Source organism: Pan troglodytes, chromosome 14 (genome assembly GCF_028858775.2).
Source record: "Pan troglodytes isolate AG18354 chromosome 14, NHGRI_mPanTro3-v2.0_pri, whole genome shotgun sequence".
Lineage (NCBI taxonomy): Eukaryota > Metazoa > Chordata > Mammalia > Primates > Hominidae > Pan > Pan troglodytes.
This window is the reverse complement of record NC_072412.2, coordinates 18204071-18222495: the sequence shown is the minus strand read 5'-3', so window position 1 is coordinate 18222495 and position 18425 is coordinate 18204071. Positions and strand designations below refer to the sequence as shown.

At 45.7% G+C, this 18425-nt stretch overlaps 1 protein-coding gene across 1 annotated transcript in view; it reads left to right on the top strand.

Annotated features, from left to right (window-relative positions):
- The window catches only part of LOC104001766 (uncharacterized), a 64065-nt gene that overhangs the window by 10500 nt on the left and 35140 nt on the right, over positions 1 to 18425 (top strand). The window contains 5 exon segments of the mRNA XM_063791914.1: positions 531 to 620; positions 7363 to 7492; positions 8127 to 8571; positions 9157 to 9254; positions 15758 to 15825. The gene's annotated coding sequence lies outside the window, so the exon portion shown is untranslated.

The window sequence follows — 18425 nt, the reverse complement described above, 5'->3', positions numbered from 1 at the left end:
CCTGGTTGTAAAAAAGAGAAGGTTTAGCAGCCTGTCAGAGACAGTGTCCCATTCCGCCACCCAGGCTGGAGGGCAGTGGCACAATCAGCTCACTGCAGCCTCAAATTTCTGGGCTCAGGTGATCCTCCTGCCTCAGCTTCCTGAGTAGCTGGGACTACAGACATACACCACTACGCCTAACTAATTTTCTATTCTTTTAGAGACAAGGTCTGTATGTTGCCCAGACAGGCCTTGAACTCCTGGCCTCAAGTCACAATCTCCCAAAGTGCTGCAGTTACAGGCAGGGGCCACCATGCCTGGCCATGCAGTCTGTCTTTAGCCCTGGGCATGGGCATCAGCAAACAGCCCTCCAGTCTCTGAGCTCAAGGCCAGGTGCCCTTCCTGCTCTGGGCGGGGCCTCCCATGTCTCTGGTATTTAGGGCGCTCTTCCTGGCATTGCCCTTTCATGAGTGCTGTGTTCCTGCCCTTGAAGATCAGGCACAGATCTCAGCACAGAATGAAACATTCAGGTATGTGTTTTCCGCCAACAGGTTATCAGCTCTCCAAATCAGATGTGAGTGCTCAGAGCCAGGAGAGGAGAAGCGGAGGGAAGGAGGAGGCCAACCCAATCCCGAGTGCAGGTGAGCTCCAGGTCCTATGAGCTGGTGTGAAGAGCTGCCCAGGAGGGACAGGACCGGGGCCATGTCAACCTCAGGTGTCCTTGAGGGAGTGGCTTTTCCAATGTGGTATTGAGGCCAATGTGAAAATGCCTGTCCAGTAGTGTCATAATTCTTCAAACATTTCCCTCTCTCTCCATCTAACCTTCAGCACGTTCCTTGGCCTCAGAGGGAGGCATCTTTCTTCTATGACTGGAGTTAAACTTTACACAGTGCCCTTTGTTTCTGGCCCTCCCTCTGTTGATTTTCCCTGTCTTAATCTCCCCAACATCCATCTTTTAATTTTCCCTCTCATTTTAGTCTTAGTAATATTCTCTAATTGTTGATGTCCTATAATGTTCTTCTGATGGCTGATATATTCCTTTATTTCACGTCTTTACTCTTTGTTAAAGATCAGTATTTGAAACATACCCACACGTGTCTTGCTTGCTTTTATAAAATTTTCATTCCCCTAATGCCACTGTAGCTGTTTCTTTTCTCAAAGAAACATCTTTTCACATCTTCTCAGGTATGGAAAGTGAACTTAAAAAGCATGAAATGATAGTCACACAGGATATCTTCAGGAAATTCCCATTCATCCGTGCTTCAGTTGTTAAGTCTCAGGGAATGACCCTGCCTGTCCACCTAAGGGACCTGGGAATGGGATGCGTTAGAAACCCGGCACAACCACCTGCCTGAAAATAGAGATGAACATAGGCACTGCCCTAGCAGCAAATTTTGCATAATTTGAATTTTGGAATGAAATTGGCCTAAAGTCAAACTTTAATCTGAGTTTCTATGAAATGGAGGCTGCTTGATCATACCTCACATACATAGCATGTGGAACATAAACAAGACCTAAAACTTAACCAGAAAGCAATGCAGGTGATGGGCTGAAGTTTAGAAACTCTATGCAAATGTAAGAAAGTAACACTCCATTTGAATATAACTGACTCAGGGGACTTAAGCTGGAGAGGATCCCTGAAGGGCCAACTCAGAAGTAATATGTAAAGGAATGAATGAAGGAATGTATGTCAGCAAGCCTCCCACAGCCTCTTCCTTCCATGCCAAGAGCAGAGATTTCTTACCAGAGAGGAGCTTTTTTGATGTAATGAGCCTGGGGAAGATTTCACATACAACCCAAACTTCTGTCCTTCTGGCCTGGCCTTCATTTTTCTGCCTTCTGGCCTCACTTGCTGCCTTCTTGTCTTCTGACTCTGCCTTACTCCTTTCTGGGCTTCCGGCCTTTTGCCTTCCAGCCTTTCTGGCCTTCTGACGTACTTGGTTCCTTTCTGGCTGCTGCCATCTGGCCTGGCCTTCTGCCTTCTGGCCTTGCCTTCTTGCCTTCACACCTTCTGCATTTGGCCTTCTGGTTTTCTTTACTTCTGCATTCTGACCATCTGACTTGGCCTTCTGCCTTCTGGTTTTGTGCCTTCTGGTCTTCTGCCTTCTGATGATCTGATCTGGCTTTCTGCCTTCTGGCCTGGCCTTCTGCATTCTGGCCTCTGGTCATTCTGGCCTTCTGCCTTCTGGCCTCTGGCCTTCTGCTTTCTGACCATGTGGCCTACCGCCATCTGGCCTGGCCTTCTACATTCTTGCCTTCTAGCTTTCTGGAGCTCTGGCATGATGTCTTCCTTTTGGTGTTCTGTCTTCTGGCCTGGACTCCTGCCTTCCGGCATTCTGGCCCTCTGGCCTGGCCTTTTGTTTTCTGGCTGTCTTCTCTCTGGCCTGGCCTCTGGTTTTCTGCTTTCTGGCTTTCTGCCCATCTGGCCTGGCTGTTGGCCTTCTGTCCTCCTGTCTTCCTGTCCTTCTTTCTAACTTCCTGGCCTTGCTTTCTGGCACTCCAGCTTGGCCATCCCCCTTTCCTGTGTTCCTCCTTTTGGTGTTCAGCCCTCTGGCCTGGCCTTCTGCATTTTTGCCTGGAGTTCTGTTTTCTGGCCTACTGACCTTCTGGCCTTGTTCCCTGGTCTTCTACCTTCTGGCCATGTGGCCTGGCCTTCTGCCCTCTGGTCTTCTGACCTGGCCTTCTTCCTTCTAGTCTTCTGCTTTCTTGCCTGACCTTCTGTTTTCTGTCCTTCTGCCTTCTGTCCTTTTGCCTTCTGGCCCTCTGCCTTCTGGCCTTCTGGCTTTTGTCCTTCTGCCCTTCTGCTTTCTTGTCATTTACCCTTCTGCACCTGACCTGGCCTTTTGCATTCTGGCCTCCAGGTTTATGGCCTTCTGCCCTCTGGTCTTCTTTTTTTGGGCCTTGTAGCCTTCTGCCTTCTGGCCTGGCCTGGCTTGCCGGCCTTCTGCCTTCCGCTCATCCGGCCTGGCTTTCTGGCTTTCTGGCGCTCCGGCCTGACCATCTACTGTCTTTCTGTTGGTGTTCTGGCTTCTTGCCTCGTCTTCTGTATTCTTGCCTGGTTTTCTGTATTTTGTTGCTGCCTACTGACCTTCTGGCCTTCATCCCTGGCTTTCTGGCCTTTTGCCTTCTGACCCTGTGGCCTGGCCTTCTGCCTTTTGGCCTTCTGTCCTGGTCTTTGCCTTCTGAGATCTGGCCTTCTGCCTTCTGGATATCTGGCTGTGCCTTTGGCCTTCTCACCTTCTTGTTTCCTTCCTGGCCTTCTGCTGGCTGTCTTCTGGCCTTCTGCCCTCTAGCCTGTTTTTCTGGTCTTGCCTTCTTTCTGCCTTCTGGCCTTTTCTGGCCTGGCTTTTTCTTTCCTGGCTCTCTTTTCTCTAGCTTGGCATTCTGCGTTCTGCCATTCTAGCCTTCTGGCTTTCAGCCTGCTCACCTCTGTCCATCTGGCTTGGGCCTCTGCCTTCTTGCCTGGCCTTTGTTTGCTGGCCTTCTGGCCTTGTGCCTTCAGGAATTCTGACCTTTGGGACTGGCCTTATGGTTTCTGGCCATCTTCTTTCTGGCCTGGCCTCTGGCCTTCTGCCTTTTGGCCTTCTGCCCATCTGGCCTGGCCTTTTGCCTTCTTGACTTGTCTTTTGTTTTCTGGCCTCTGACCTGCTGTCTTCTGACCTTCTGACCTTCTCTCTTGGCTTTCTGGATTTCTTCCCTTGTCTTCTTGCTTCTGGCTTTTTTCCCTGGCCTTTTGGTCTTCTGCCTTCTGGCCTGGCCTTCTGTTTTCTGGCCTTCTGGCCTGCTACCTACTGACCTTCTAGACTTCTTCCCTGGCTTTCTGCCTGCTGGCCTTCTGACCACGTGGCCTAGCCTTCTACCCTCTGGCCTTCTGGCCTGGCCTTTTGCCATCTTATATTCTGTCTTGGTTTTCTGCCCTCTGGAAGTCTGACCAGGCCTTTGGCTGTCTCACCTTCTTGCTTTCTTCCTGGCCTTCTGCTTGCTGGTCTTCTGATCTTCTGCCTTCTGGCCTTCTTGCTTCTTGGTGCTCCGGCATGGCCCTCTTCCTTTCAGTGTTCTGTCTTCTGGCTTGGCCTTCCGCCTTCTGACATTCTGGCCTTGTGGCCTGGTCTTTTGTTTTCTGGCCTCCATCTCTCTGGCCTGGCCTCTGGCTTTCTGCCTCTAGCCTTCTGCTCCTCTGGCTTGGTCTTCGGCCTTCTGTCCTTCTTTCTTCTGGCTTTCCTCCTTCTAACCTTCTGGCTTTCCTCCTTCTAAACTTCTGGACTTCTGGTTTCTTGGCACTCCGGCTTGGCCTTCTTCCTTTTGGTGTTCTCTCTTGTGGTCTGGTCTTCTGCCTTCTTGCCTCACTTTCTGTTTTCTGGCTTTCTTCCCTTGTCTACTTTTTTCTGGCCTTCCTCCCTGGCCTTCTGCATTCGTTCCTGGTGTTCTGTTTTCTGGCCTTCTGGCCTGCTGCCTACTGACCTTCTAGCATTCTTACCTGGCCTTCTGCCTTCTGGCCTTTTGGCCTGATATTTTGCCTTCTGGCTATCTGGCCAGGCCTCCAGCCTGCTCACCTTCTTGCTTCCTTTCTGCCCTTCTGCTTGCTGGTCTTCTAGCTTTCTACTTTCTGGCCTTCTGGCATGGCCTTTCCTTTTCTGGACCTCTTCTTTCTGGCCTGGCCTTCTGGCTTTCTGCCTTCTGGCCATCTGGCCTGGCATTCTGTCTTCTAGCATGGCTTTCTGCCATCTGCCATTCTGGCCTCTGTCTTCTCTCCTGGTCTTCTGCCTTCTTGCCCTTTTCTGCCTTCTTGGCCTTCTGCCTTCTGGCCTTTTGGCCTGGCCTTCTGCCTTCTTGCCTTCTGGCTTTCTGCCTCCTGGCCTTTGGCCTTTTGTTCTGGTCCTCTTCTCTCTGGCCTGGCCTCTGGCCTTCTGGCTTCTGGCCTTCTGCTCATGTGGCCTGGCCTTCTGCCTTCTGGCCTTCTGGCTTTGGCTTTCTTCTGGCTTTGGCTTTCTTCTGTCTGGCCTTCTGCTTTCCGGCCATCTGGCCTGACCTTCTGCCTCCTGGCCTTCTACCTTCTTCTTTTTGGCCTCTGGCTTAATGGTGCTCTGGCCTGGCCTCCTCCTCTTGTTCTTCTGCCTTCTTGCCTTGTCTTTTGCTTTCTGGTCATCTGGCCTGCTGTTTTCTGGCCTTCTGTTTTCTGGCCTGGCCCTCTGTTTTCTGGCCTTCTGGCCTGCTTCCTTTTGTTCTTCTGTCCTTCTTACTTCTGGCCTTCAGGCTTTCTGGCACTCCAGCTTGGCCTTCTTCCTTTCAGCGTTTTGTTTTCTGGCCTGGCTTTCACCCTTCTTGCTTGGCCTTCTGTTTTCTGGCCTTCTGGTGTTCTTCTCTGGTCTTCTGCCTCTGGCTATCTGGCCTTCTGACTTCTGGCTATCCGGCCGGGCCTTTGGCCTTCTCATTTCCTTCCTTCCTTCCTGGTCTCTCCTTGCTGGTCATCTGGCCACCTGCCTTCTGGCCTGTTTCTCTGGCCTGGGTTTCTGCCCTCTGGCCTTCTGACTTTTGCCTTCTGGACTTCTATCTTCTTGCCTTTGCCTTTCTGGTTCTCTGGCCTGGCCTTCTTTCTTCTGGCCTTCTGCCTTCTGGCCTCCTGGCTTTCTGGAACTCCAGGCCTTCTTTTGTTTGGTGTTCTGTCCTCTTTCTGCTTTCTGTTCTGGCCTGACTTTCTGCTTTCTTGCCTTGCCTTCTGTTTTCTGGCCTTCTGGCCCGCTGTCTTCTGGCCTTATGGCCATGTGGCATGGCCTTCTGTCCTCTTGCCTTCTGGCTTGGCCTTCTGCTTTCTGGCGTTCTGTGCTGGTCTTCTGCCTTCTGGCCATCTGGCCTTCTGCCTTCATTTTTCCGGCTATCTAGCCAGGCTTTTGGCCTTTTCACTTCCTTCCTTCCTTCCTGTCCTTCTGCTTGCTGGTCTTCTGGCCTTCTGGCTTCTGCTTTGGCCTTCTGGCATTCTGGCCTTCTGGTCTGACCTATTGTTTTCTGGCCATGTTCCTTCTGGCCTGGCCTCCTGGCTTTCTGCCTTCTGGCCTTCTTGCCAAGCCTTCTGGCCTAGCCTTGTGCCTTCTGGCCATCTGGCCTAGCATTCTGCCTTCTAGCATGGCTTTCTGCCATCTGGCCTTCTGCCTTCTGTTCTCGTCTTCTGCCATCTGGCCTTCTGCACTTGCTGCCTTCTGTCCTCTGGCCTGGTCTTCTGCCTTCTTTCCTGCTGGCCTTCTATCTTTTGGCCTTCTGCATTCTGGCTTATCCCTCTGGCCTTCTGGCTTTCTGGTGTTCTGGCCTGGCCTCCTTTTTTTCTGGTATTCTGCCTTCTGGTCTGGCCTTCCGCCTTCTGTCCTTCTGTTCTTTTCTTTCTGCCCTTCTGGCCTCTGGCTGCCTTTCTGACCTTTCTAAACTGAGTCAGGGCTAGAGAGGGCTGTGGCATTACCTTTAAAGATACATCATCCATGAATATGTCGCCACACCCCAACCCAGGCTATATATCCCTTTGGGGAGAAAGAATGTTAAGCCCTCTCTATGAGGCTGCCCCAAGTCTTTCCAGGCTGGGCTCTCTGACTCCACTTCACCCCACTTTCTAGCCTTACCTTCTGCTTTCTGGCCTTGCCTTCTGGTCATTGCTTTTTCTCCCTTTGGCTTTCTGCCTTTTTTGCCTCTGCCTTTCTGGCTTTCTTCCTTCTGGACTTCTGGCCTTCTCCCTTCTGGCCTGGCCTTCTCCCTTCTGGCCTCTGGCCTGCCCTTCTGGGTTTCTGGTCTGCTGTATTTTGGCCTTGTCTTCTCCCTTCGGGCCTTCTGCCTTTTGGCCTTCTGTCCCTCTACCTTCTGGCCTTCTATCTTGGGCTTCTGTATTCTGGCTTTCCATCCTGGTCTTTCTCTTCTGGCCTCTGTCTTCTGTCCCTCTGGCCATCTGCCTTTCTGTCTTTTGCCTTCTGTCTTCTCTCCTTGCCTTCTGCTTTCTAGCCTTCTGCCTTCTGTCCTCTGGCCTTCTCCCTTTAGGCCTTCTATTTTTTTTTCCTTCTGGCCCTCTCTCTGGCCTTCCGTCTTTTTGGTGTTCTGCCTTCTGGCCTGGCCTTCTGCCTCCTAACATTCTGGCCTTCTGGCCTGGCCTTCCTGCTCTTTCTTTTGGTGCAGTACCTGTTCGGGACTTTTGCCTTTTTTTTTTTTCCATTGGGCACTCTACACTTTTCTTACTGGTTAGTAGGTGTTCTTTATATATTCTGGATATTAGTTCTTGATTGAAGATACTATTGCTAATATCTTCTCTATTCTGTGGGTCGCTCTGTGATTCTCCTAAGGGTGATATTTGTTGGACAGATATTCTCATTTGTAATATCATACATTTTATCTCTTTTTTTCTCTCAACAGAATAGAATTTTCCCAAGGATATTTAAAAGAAGAAAGCAGCATTTTCTAGTGGATGAAGGGGTTTGAGCAGAGGGAGGTGGGAATGTCAGGACCTTGGAGGACACAGGTGTCACCTGACTGTCAAGGATATGTAAGAATCTGGAAATGGTGGGGAGGCTGCAGGAGTTTTGGGTGGGATAATCATGGAGGCTTTCTAAAGCCATGCTGTGGAGTTGGTCTTCCTTCCTGAAGTCCACAGAGAGCTGAAGTTTTGAGCAAGGGCTGTCAAGACCGGAGCTGGGGTTAGGAATATTAATTCAACAGCAAATGCCTGATGGGGTGAAGTGGAGTCAGAGAGAGCCCAGCCTGGAAAGACTTGGGGCAGCCTCAGAGACAGGGCTTAGCATTCTTTCTCCCCAAAGGGTTATAGCCTGGGGATGGGGTGTGGAGACGCATTCCTGGATGATGTATCTTTTAAGGATAATGCCACAGCCCTCTCTAGCCTGACTCAGTCTAGAGCTATCTTTCTGCTCTTATTAAAAGCTCATAGAACAAGCAGATGAGTCAGAGGTTCACAGGGCAATCCTTCATCCACCAGCACTCTGAGAGCATTGGAGGAGATGGGGCAAGCCTGCCAAACTCCTCTCGCTGAAATCTAAACATCCCAAAACCCAGATAGGGATATGGAAATCATACATTTTATTTTGAGATATATTTTCACTCTTCTAAAAATATTTAAGGTGACTAACAAAATAATAACAATAACATCTCTACTGTATCCTTAGGTCATACACCATACTGGTCATTATGGTAGGAGACACACTTGAAGCTATGCACAGAGAGGATGCCAAAAGCAGAGGCATGTGATGGAGAATAATGCAGAAGCTCAAAGAGCCTGTGGTGGGGAGTTGTATGTGTCCACCTGGCTAGGATGTAGCACCCAGTTACTCAATCCAACACTAACCTAAGTGTTGCTCTGAAGGGATTTTGTAGATTGGGCTAACATCTACTATCAGTTGACTTAAGGAGATTGTCTTCAATAATTTGAATAGGCCCCATTTGATCAGTTAAAGGCCTAAAGAGTGGAATTGAGGTTCCTCTGAGGAAGAAAAAATTCTTCCCCAAGACTGCAGCATCATCAGCTTCTGCCTGAGCACTTGCAGCCTGCTGACCTGCCCTGAAGATTTCAGAATTTGCCAACCCCACAATTCCATGAGCAGATACCTTAAAGTAAGCCTTTTTTTATTTCTGTCTCTATCTCTATGTCTCTCTCTCTCCCTCTACCTCTACTTCTACCTCTTTATCTCCATCGCTACCTCCATCTTCATCACCATCTCTATCATCTCTGTCTCCATCTGTATCTCTAAGTGTGCATCCATATCTCTGTCTGCATATCTTGTTGGTCCTGTTTCTCTACAGACTGCAAATGAGTACTTAAAGCCAAAGCCAGTGGGAGCAGCGGACAATGAGGACCAGCTCTCTGACCTTAGTGTCTTCCGTAGTTTCTCTCTCTTATTCTGCTGTAGCTACAAAAACACTCTTTCTAGTCTTCAAACATTCCAAGCATGTTGTAGCTGCCAGACCTTGGCATTTGTTCCCTTCACCGGGAAAGCTCTTCCTCACAGCCTGAGCATCCACTTCATCTAGAGGTCTGCATAGAAGCCACCTTGGGGAGAAGTCTTCCCTGATGGCTCTAACCTACAATATCCATCACCATCATCCTGTCTTTACTCAGATGGTTTTCTTCCCAGTGTTTATCACTGCTGGCTAGTAGATAGCATTTATTTATTTATTTATTTATTTATTTACACCCAGGCTGGAGTGCAGTGGCATTTTCTTGGCTCACTGCAGCCTCCATTTCCCCAGTTCAAGTAACCCTCCTGCCTCAGCCTCCTGAGTAGCTGAGATTATAGGTGAGTGCCACCATGCACAGCTTATTTATTTATTTATTTATTTTTATTATACTTTAAGTTCTAGGTTACATGTGCACAATGTGCAGGTTTGTTACATACGTATACATGTGCCATGTTGGTGTGCTGCACCCATTAAGTCATCATTTACATTAGGTATATCTCCTAATGCTTTCCCTCCTCCCTACCCCCACCCCACCACTGGCCCCAGTGTGTGATGTTCCCCACCCTGTGTCCAAGTGTTCTCGTTGTTCATTTCCCACCTATGAGTGAGAATATGCGGTGTTTGGTTTTTTGTCCTTGCAATAGTTTGCTCAGAATGATGGTTTCCAGTTTCATCTGTGTCCCTACAAAGGACATGAACTCATCTCTTTTTATGGCTGCATAGTATTCCATGGTGTATATGTGCCACATTTTCTTAATCCAGTCTGTCATTGATGGACATTTGGGTAGGTTCCAAGTCTTTGCTATTGTGAATAGTGCTGCAATAAACATATGAGTGCATGTGTTTTTAAAGCAGCATGATTTATAATCCTTTGGGGATATACCCAGTAATGGGATGGCTAGGTCAAATGGTATTTCTAGTTCTAGATCCTTGATGAATCACCACACTGTCTTCCACAATAGTTGAACTAGTTTACAGACCCACCAACAGTGTTAAAGTATTCCTATTTCTCCACATCCTCTCCAGCACCTGTTGTTTCCTGACTTTTTAATGATCGTCATTCTAACTGGTGTGAGATGATATCTCATTGTGGTTTTGATTTGCATTTCTCTGATGGCCAGTGATGATGAGCATTTTTTCATGTGTCTGTTGGCTGCATAAATGTCTTCTTTTGAGAAGTGTCTGTTCATATCCTTTGTTCACTTTTTGATGGGGTTGTTTTATTTTTTCTTGTAAATTTGTTTAAGTTCTTTGTAGATTCTGGATATTAGCCCTTTGTCAGATGGGTAGATTGTGAAAATTTTCTCCCATTCCGTAGGTTGCCTGTTCACTCTGATGGTAGTTTCTTTTGCTGTGCAGAAGCTCTTTAGTTTAATTAGATCCCATTTGTCTATACTGGCTTTTGTTGCCATTGCTTTTGGTGTTCTAGTCATGAAGTACTTGCCCCTGCCTATGTCCTGAATGGTATTATCTAGGTTTTCTTCTAGGGTTTTTATGGTTTTAGGTCTAACATTTAAGTCTTTAATCCATCTTGAATTAATTTTTGTGTAAGGTGTAAGGAAGGGATCCAGTTTCAGCTTTCTGTATATGGCTAGCCAGTTTTCCCAGTACCATTTATTAAATAGGGAATTGTTTCCCCATTTCTTGTTTTTGTCAGGTTTGTCAAAGATCAGATGGTTGTAGATGTGTGGTATTATTTCTGACGGCTCTGTTCTGTTCTATTGGTCTATATCTCTGTTTTGGTACCAGTACCGTGCTGTTTTCGTTACTGTAGCCTTGTACTATAGTTTGAAGTCAGGTAGCGTCATGCCTCCAGCTTTGTTCTTTTGGCCTAGGATTGTCTTGGCAATGAGGGCTCTTTTTTGGTTCCATATGAACTTTAAAGTAGTTTTTTTTCCAATTCTGTAAAGAAAGTCATTGGTAGCTTGATGGGGATGGCACTGAATCTATAAATTACCTTGGGCAGTATGGCCGTTTTCACAATATTTGATTCTTCCTATCCATGAGCATGAATTGTTTTTCTATTTGTGTCCTCCTTTATTTCATTGAGCAGTGGTTTGTAGTTCTCCTTGAAGTGGTCCTTCATTTCCTTTGTATGTTGGATTCCTTAGGTATTTTATTCTCTTTGAAGCAATTGTGAATGGGAGTTCACTCATGATTTGGCTCTCTGTCTGTTCTTGGTGTTTAAGAATGCTTGTGATTTTTGCACATTGATTTTGTATCCTGAGACTTTGCTGAAGTTGCTTATCAGCTTAAAGAGATTTTGGGCCGAGACAATGGGGTTTTCTAAATATATAATCATGTCATCTGCAAATAGGGACAATTTGACTTCCTCTTTTCCTAGTTGAGTACCCTTTATTTCTTTCTCTTGCCTGACTGACCTGGTCAGAACTTCCAACACATGTTGAATAGGAGTGGTGAGAGAGGGCATCCCTGTCTTGTGCCAGTTTTCAAAGGGAATGCTTCCAGTTTTTGCCCATTCAGTATGATATTGGCTGTGAATTTGTCATAAATAGCTCTTATTATTTTGAGATATGTCCCATCAATACTTGTTTATTGAAAATTTTAAGCATGAAGGCTGTTGAATTTTGTTGAAGGCCTTTTCTGCATCTATTGAGATAATCATGTGTATTTTGTCTTTGGCTCTGTTTATATGACGGATTACATATATTTATTTGTGTATCTTGAACCAGACTTGCATCCCAGGGATGACGCAAACTTGATCATGGTGGATGCGCTTTTTGATGTGCTGCTGGATTCTGTTTGCCCATATGTTATTGAGGATTTTTGCATCGATTTTCATCAGGGATATTGGTCTAAAAATTTTTTTTTGTCGTGTCTCTGCCAGGCTTTGATATCAGGATGATGCTGGCCTCATAAAATGAGTGAGGGAGGATTCCCTCTTTTTCTGTTGACTGGAATAGTTTCAGAAGGACTGGTACCAGCTCCTCTTTGTACCTCAGGTAGAATTCGGCTGTGAATCTGTCTTGTGGACTTTTTTTGGTTGGTAGGCTGTAATTTTTTGCCTCAATTTTAGAGCCTGTTATTGGTCTGTTCAGGGGTTCATCTTCTTCCTGGTTTAGTCTTGGGAGGGTGTATGTATCCAGGAATTTATCCATTTCTTCTAGATTTTCTAGTTTATTTGCATAGAGGTGTTTATAGTATTCTCTGATGGTAGTTTGTATCTCTGTGGGATTGCTGATGATATCCCCTTTATCATTTTTTATTGCATCTATTTGATTCTGCTCTCTTTTCTTTTGTGTTAGTCTTGCTAGTGGTCTATCAATTTTGTTGATCTTTTCAAAAAACCAGCTCCTGGATTCATTGATTTTTTTGAAGGGATTTTTGTGTCTCTACCTCCTTCAATTCTGCTCTGATCTTAGTTATTTCTTGCCTTCTGCTAGCTTTTGAATGTGTTTGCTCTTGCTTCTCTAGTTCTTTTAATTGTGATGTTAGGGTGTCAATTTTAGATCTTTCCTGCTTTCTCTTGTGGGCATTTAGTGCTATAAATTTCCCTTTACACACTGCTTTAAATGTGTCCAAGAGATTCTGGTATATTGTGTCTTTGTTCTCATTGGTTTCAAAGAACATCTTTATTTCTGCCTGCATTTCATTATGTACCCAGTAGTCATTCAGGAGCAGTTTCAGTTTCCATGTAGTTGAGTGTTTTGGGAGAGTTTCTTAATCCTGAGTTCTAATTTGATTGCACTGTGGTCTGAGAGACAGTTTGTTATAATTTCTGTGCTTTTCCATTTGCTGAGGAGTGCATTACTTCCAACTATGTGGTCAATTTTTGAATAAGTGTGATGTGGTGCTGAGAAGAATGTATATTCTGTTGATTTGGGGTGGAGAGTTCTGTAGATGTCCATTAAGTCCGCTTGGTGCAGAGCTGAGTTCAAGTCCTGGATACCCTTGTTAACTTTCTGTCTCGTTTATCTGTCTAGTGTTGACAGTGCGATGTTAAAAGTCTCCCATTATTATTGTATGGGAGTCTAAGTCTCTCTGTAGGTCGCTAAGGACTTGCTTTATGAATCTGGGTGCTCCTGTATTGGGTGCATATATATTTAGGATAGTTACCTCTTCTTGTTGAATTGATCACTTTACCATTATGTAATGGCCTTCTTTGTCTCTTTTGATCTTTGTTGGTTTAAAGTCTGTTTTATCAGAGACTATGATTGCAACTCCTGCTTTTTTTGTTTTCCTTTTCTTGATAGATCTTCCTCCATCCATTTATTTTGAATGTATGTGTGTCTCTGCACATGAGATGGGTCTCCTGAATACAGCACACTGATGGGTCTTGACTCTTTATCCAATTTGCCAGTCTGTGTTTTTTAATTGTAGCATTTAGCCCATTTATATTTAAGGTTAATATTGTTATGTGTGAATTTGATCCTGTCATTATGATGTTAGCTGGTTATTTTGCATGTTAGTTGATGCAGTTTCTTCCTAGCATCGATGATGGTTACAATTTGGCATGTTTTTTGCAGTGGCTGGTACCGGTTGTTCCTTTCCATGTTTAGTGCTTCCTTCAGGAGCTCTTGTAAGGCAGGCCTGGTGATGACAAAATCTCTCAGCATTTGCTTGTCTGTAAAGGATTTTATTTCTCCTTCACTTATGAAGCTTAGTTTGGCTGGATATGAAATTCTGGGTTGAAAATTATTTTCTTTAAGAATGTTGAATATTGACCCCCACTCTCTTCTGGCTTGTAGAGTTTGTGCTCAGAGATCAGCTGTTAGTCTGATGGGCTTCCCTTTGTGGGTAACCCAACCTTTCTCTCTGGCTGCCCTTAACATTTTTTCCTTCATTTCAACTTTGGTGAATGTAACAATTATGTTTCTTGGAGTTGCTCTTCTTGAGGAGTATCTTTGTGGCATTCTCTGTATTTTCTGAATTTGAATGTTGGCCTGCCTCACTAGGTTGGGGAAGTTCTCCTGGATAATATCCTGCAGAGTGTTTTCCAACTTGATTCCATTCTCCCTGTCACTTTCGGGTACACCAATGAGACTCAGATTTGGTCTTTTCACATAGTCCCATATTTCTTTGAGGCTTTGTTCATTTCTTTTTACTCTTTTTTCTCTAAACTTCTCTTCTCATTCATTTCATTCATTTGATTTTCAATCACTGATACCCTTTCTTCCACTTGATCGAATCGGCTACTGAAGCTTGTGCATGTGTCACGTAGTTCTTGTGCCATGGTTTTCAGCTCCATCAGGTCATTTAAGGACTTCTCTACACTGTTTATTCTAGTTAGCCTTTCATCTAGTCTTTTTTCAAAGTTTTTAGCTTCTTTGCGATGGGTTCAAACATCGTCCTTTAGCTCGGAGATGTTTGTTATTACCAGTGGTCTGAAGCCTGCTTCTGTCAACTCGTCAAAGTCATTTTTCATCCAGCTTTGTTCCATTGCTGGCGAGGAGCTGCGTTCCTTTGGAGGAGAAGAGGCACTCTGATTTTTAGAATTTTGAGCTTTTCTGCTCTGGTTTCTCCCTGTCTTTGTGGTTTTATCTACCTTTGGTCTTTAATGATGGTGATGTACAGATGGGGTTTTGGTGTGGATGTCCTTTCTGTTTGTTAGTTTTCCTTCCAACAGTTAGGACCCTCAGCTGCAGGTCTGTTGGAGATTGCTGGAGGTCCACTCCAGACCCTGTTTGCCTGGGTATCAGCAGCGGAGGATGCAGAACAGCAAATATTGCAGAATGGCAAATGTTGCTGCCTGATCCTTCCTCTGAAAGCTTTGTCTCAGAGGGGAATTCGGCTGTAGGAGGTGTCAGTCTGCCCCTACTGGGAATTATCTCCCAGTTTTGCTACTCGGGGGTCAGGGATCCACTTGAGGAGGCAGTCTGTCTGTTCTCAGATCTCAAACTCCGTGCTGGGAGAACCACTACTCGCTTCAAAGCTGTCAGACAAGGACGTTTAAGTCTGCAGAAGTTTCTGAAGTTTCTGTTGCCTTTTGTTCAGCTATGCCCTACCCCCAGAGGTGGAGTCTACAGAGGCAGGCAGGCCTCTTTGAACTGCGGTGGGCTCCACCCAGTTCGAGCTTCCCAGCTGTTTTGTTTACCTACTCAACCTCAGCAATGGTGGACACCCCTCCTCCAGCCTCATTGCCACCTTGCAGTTCGATCTCAGACTGCTGTGCTAGCAGTGAGTGAGGCTCTGTGGGCATAGGACCCTCCGAGCCAGGTGCGGGATATAATCTCCTGGTGTGCCGTTTGCTAAGACCATTGGAAAAGCACAGTATTAGGGTAGGAGTGTGCTAATTTTCCAGGTACCATCTGTCATGGCTTCTCTTGGCTAGGAGAGGGAATTCCCTGACCCCTTGCACTTCCTGGGTGAGGCGATGCCCCGCCCTGCTTGGGCTCACACTCCATGGGCTGCACCCACTGTCCAACAAGCCCCGGTGAGATGAACCCAGTACCTCAGTTGGAAATGCAGAAATCACCCATCTTCTGCATCGCTCATGCTGGGAGCTGTAGACTGGAGCTGTTCCTATTCAGCCCAATTTTTGTATTTTCAGTAGAGATGGGGTTTCTCTATTTTGGCCAGGCTGGTCTTGAGCTCCTGACCTCAAATGATCCACCCGCCTCAGCCTCCGAAAGTGCTGGGATTACGGGTGTGACCCACTGCATCACACTATAGCTTTGCTTTAATTGTCTGTCTTACTCACTGGAATAGGAGCTTCAGAAGAACAGAGATACACTTTTTATCTCTTATGTCCTAGACCTAGCACAGTGCCTGGCACAGAGTGGGCACTCAGTGGGTCCCAAATTATGGTGGATTTTGATTGGTGGGCTAAGTAATTTTAAGGAGTTGAAACCAGATTAACCAACTGATATCCTCCTGACAGCCATGGACTCCTGGAGAGACGCCTTGGAGGGAACTTGCAAAGAGATACCAGCAAGAAACAACTCGGAGGTACCTGACAATTTTTCCTTATCTCTGATCCACCTTGCCTGGCCATGTTGTGCATGAAGATGGTCTTATGACACCTCTCATAAAAACAACCCTAGCCTCTCGATCACTCAGCAATTTGGGGGAGGAAAATCAGACATGGAAAATGAAAATGCACAGCGGTAATATACGATATCAAATCCATCATTCTTTATACAACATGGACGTTGGCCTTTGGGAAGCAGCAGTTGCATCTAGAAGATAGGCAGTTTAGACATGTCTTGACAGAGAAGAATTACACATCCCCAACCTGATCCCAAGGAGTGGCAGAATTACAAAGAAATCAAACACGGGGCAGATTCAGCAGAGATTCAGGGCTTTGGTGATAATAACAAGATGAAGTTCCAGCCTACCAGATATCAGCATATTCTCAGGCTGGGCAAGGGCGTGGCTGCCCATTAGACAGGACTTGGTGGGATCTGGGAGGACTTACTTGCCTCCAATAGCTCTCAATAATTTGTCCAGGGTGCTGAATTGGGACCATGCAGGCCTAATTAGTGTTGACAAGTAGCAGTCACAGGTGATGGTTCTTACCTTTGGCTTCTGTGCGAGAGTGAGTTTATTTTGGATTGACGAAGCTGGAGTGGGAGTAGATATCTAGAAATTATAAACATAAGCTTACAAGGGCCAGTTGATAACATAAGCAAGTGAAGCAAGTTATAAAGCAACAGGGAGTAGTGGGGATTGTGGTTAACCTGAGAGTGCATCTCCCACCTAAAGCGAGAAGCTACCACTCAGTTTCAGCTGTTTGAGGCCAAGTGGGAGTGTGAGACTGGTGTTTCCAATTGGAATTCATGGGAGGAGTTAAAAACCTCTTTTGTGTGGGATCTCTAGATTTTAATATTAGCAGCTAATTTTAAAATGTTCTAGACTAACCCCTTATCTTAAGATGGGGAGTTGCAGGCCAGGCCAGAAAGGGGACGAGACTTGCTCAAAGCAGCTCAGCAACTTTGCCACAAGATAGGGATTGTAATTTCATTGCCTGACTCCTAGTTTAGTGCTCTTTCCTTTTCACTTCAGCTTGCTTTCCTCTTTAACAAAAGTCTTTCCTCTCTGATCCCTGGACCCAGAAAAGACAGGGGAAGGAAGAAATTGGGTGGGTGGGGGCATGTCTTAAGCAAATGAGCCCTAAATTTTACAAGAGCACAAGATAAACACAATTATTTTAACACACTCTAGCTCAGCAAAGTTCTGGGTTTAGGGTACAGAAGCTGGGGAATGAGGATATCAGGATTGGAGAGGCAGGGGTGCTTTGCAGAGATGTGTTATCCTCTTGGACCATCTGCAGAGTTCTGGGGCATCCCTTGTGGAGCACCTCTGAGTTCTGAGCCAAATGCGCCCCCTTTTTCTTTTATCCTAACCAAGTTTCACAAGAACAGATCCTGTGGCCCCTGACTTAAAACACTATAGTAGCAAACTCTCTTTGTAGGAGTTCTCTGGACCAGAATAATCAGGCAGAACATGGAGAAAAATCCGTCAAGATGTATCTGCTGTAGCCACCTACCATACCTCAATCCCATCCTCCTTCTGCTCCCTGGCTTAGACTCCCTGAGCCCTCATCCTCCAAAGCTGGGCGAATTTTTCTCCTTCAGCAATACTGGGTACACAGTTTTCATTAGACAAATCAACAATGTCATCTCAGAAGAGACCAAATAGGGGATAAGAGGCCTAATGGGATTTATCAGTTACTGTCTAGGACCATATTTCCTTGGGAAGTCATTGTTTCACAGAATCTGACGTCTCATAGTTTTAGATTACTTCCAACCAGGACAGCCTACAAGATAGCAGTACAATCAGGGGAGAATTGGGCAATGTAATTAAATGTAATTATAGTATGGAAATGATGTTGATCACTCAAGCAGAGTGCAGATTTTGAATCTAAAACCTTGCTCTGTCTTCCCACCCCCTGTTTTCCATGGCTCTCACTTGAAGCTGTAGCCACCACACCCAGGAAACCTGGATGTAAGCTCACTCCTACTTGGAAGCTGGAAGGTGGTCAAGTCCCTGTGTAGGGTGTAATGAGGGGTGCGCCAAGGGATCAGGACCAAGTGGGGACTGAGCAGTTGGGGCTAACAGGAAGACCTGAGTTCTCAGGGGTAACCCATTGCCCTAGTTTATGACGGTAACAATTTCCCAAGTAATTCATTTCCCAAGCGTGTGTGTGTGTGTGTGTATATATATATATATATATATATATAATCTCCTAATTCTTGTTACATATTAACAAAACTATGTATATGTATATATGTATGTAGTATATGTATATATATACCTTCCTCCCATCTCCCTTCCTTTCTCTCACTCATCCTTTCTTTCTTTCATCCATTCATCTATCCATCATCCATCCATTATTACTCTTAGCATTTTCCTTCCTTTTCTCCTTCCTTCGTTTGTTCCTTCCTTCCTTTCTTCTTTTCCTCCCTTGCATCCTTGATTGATTTCACCCATCCATTCATCTATACATCATTCACTCATCTGTTATTAAATCTTTTCTTCCTACTTTTCTCCCACCCATACTTGATTTCTTTCATCCATCCATCCATTCATCGATACATTATCTACCC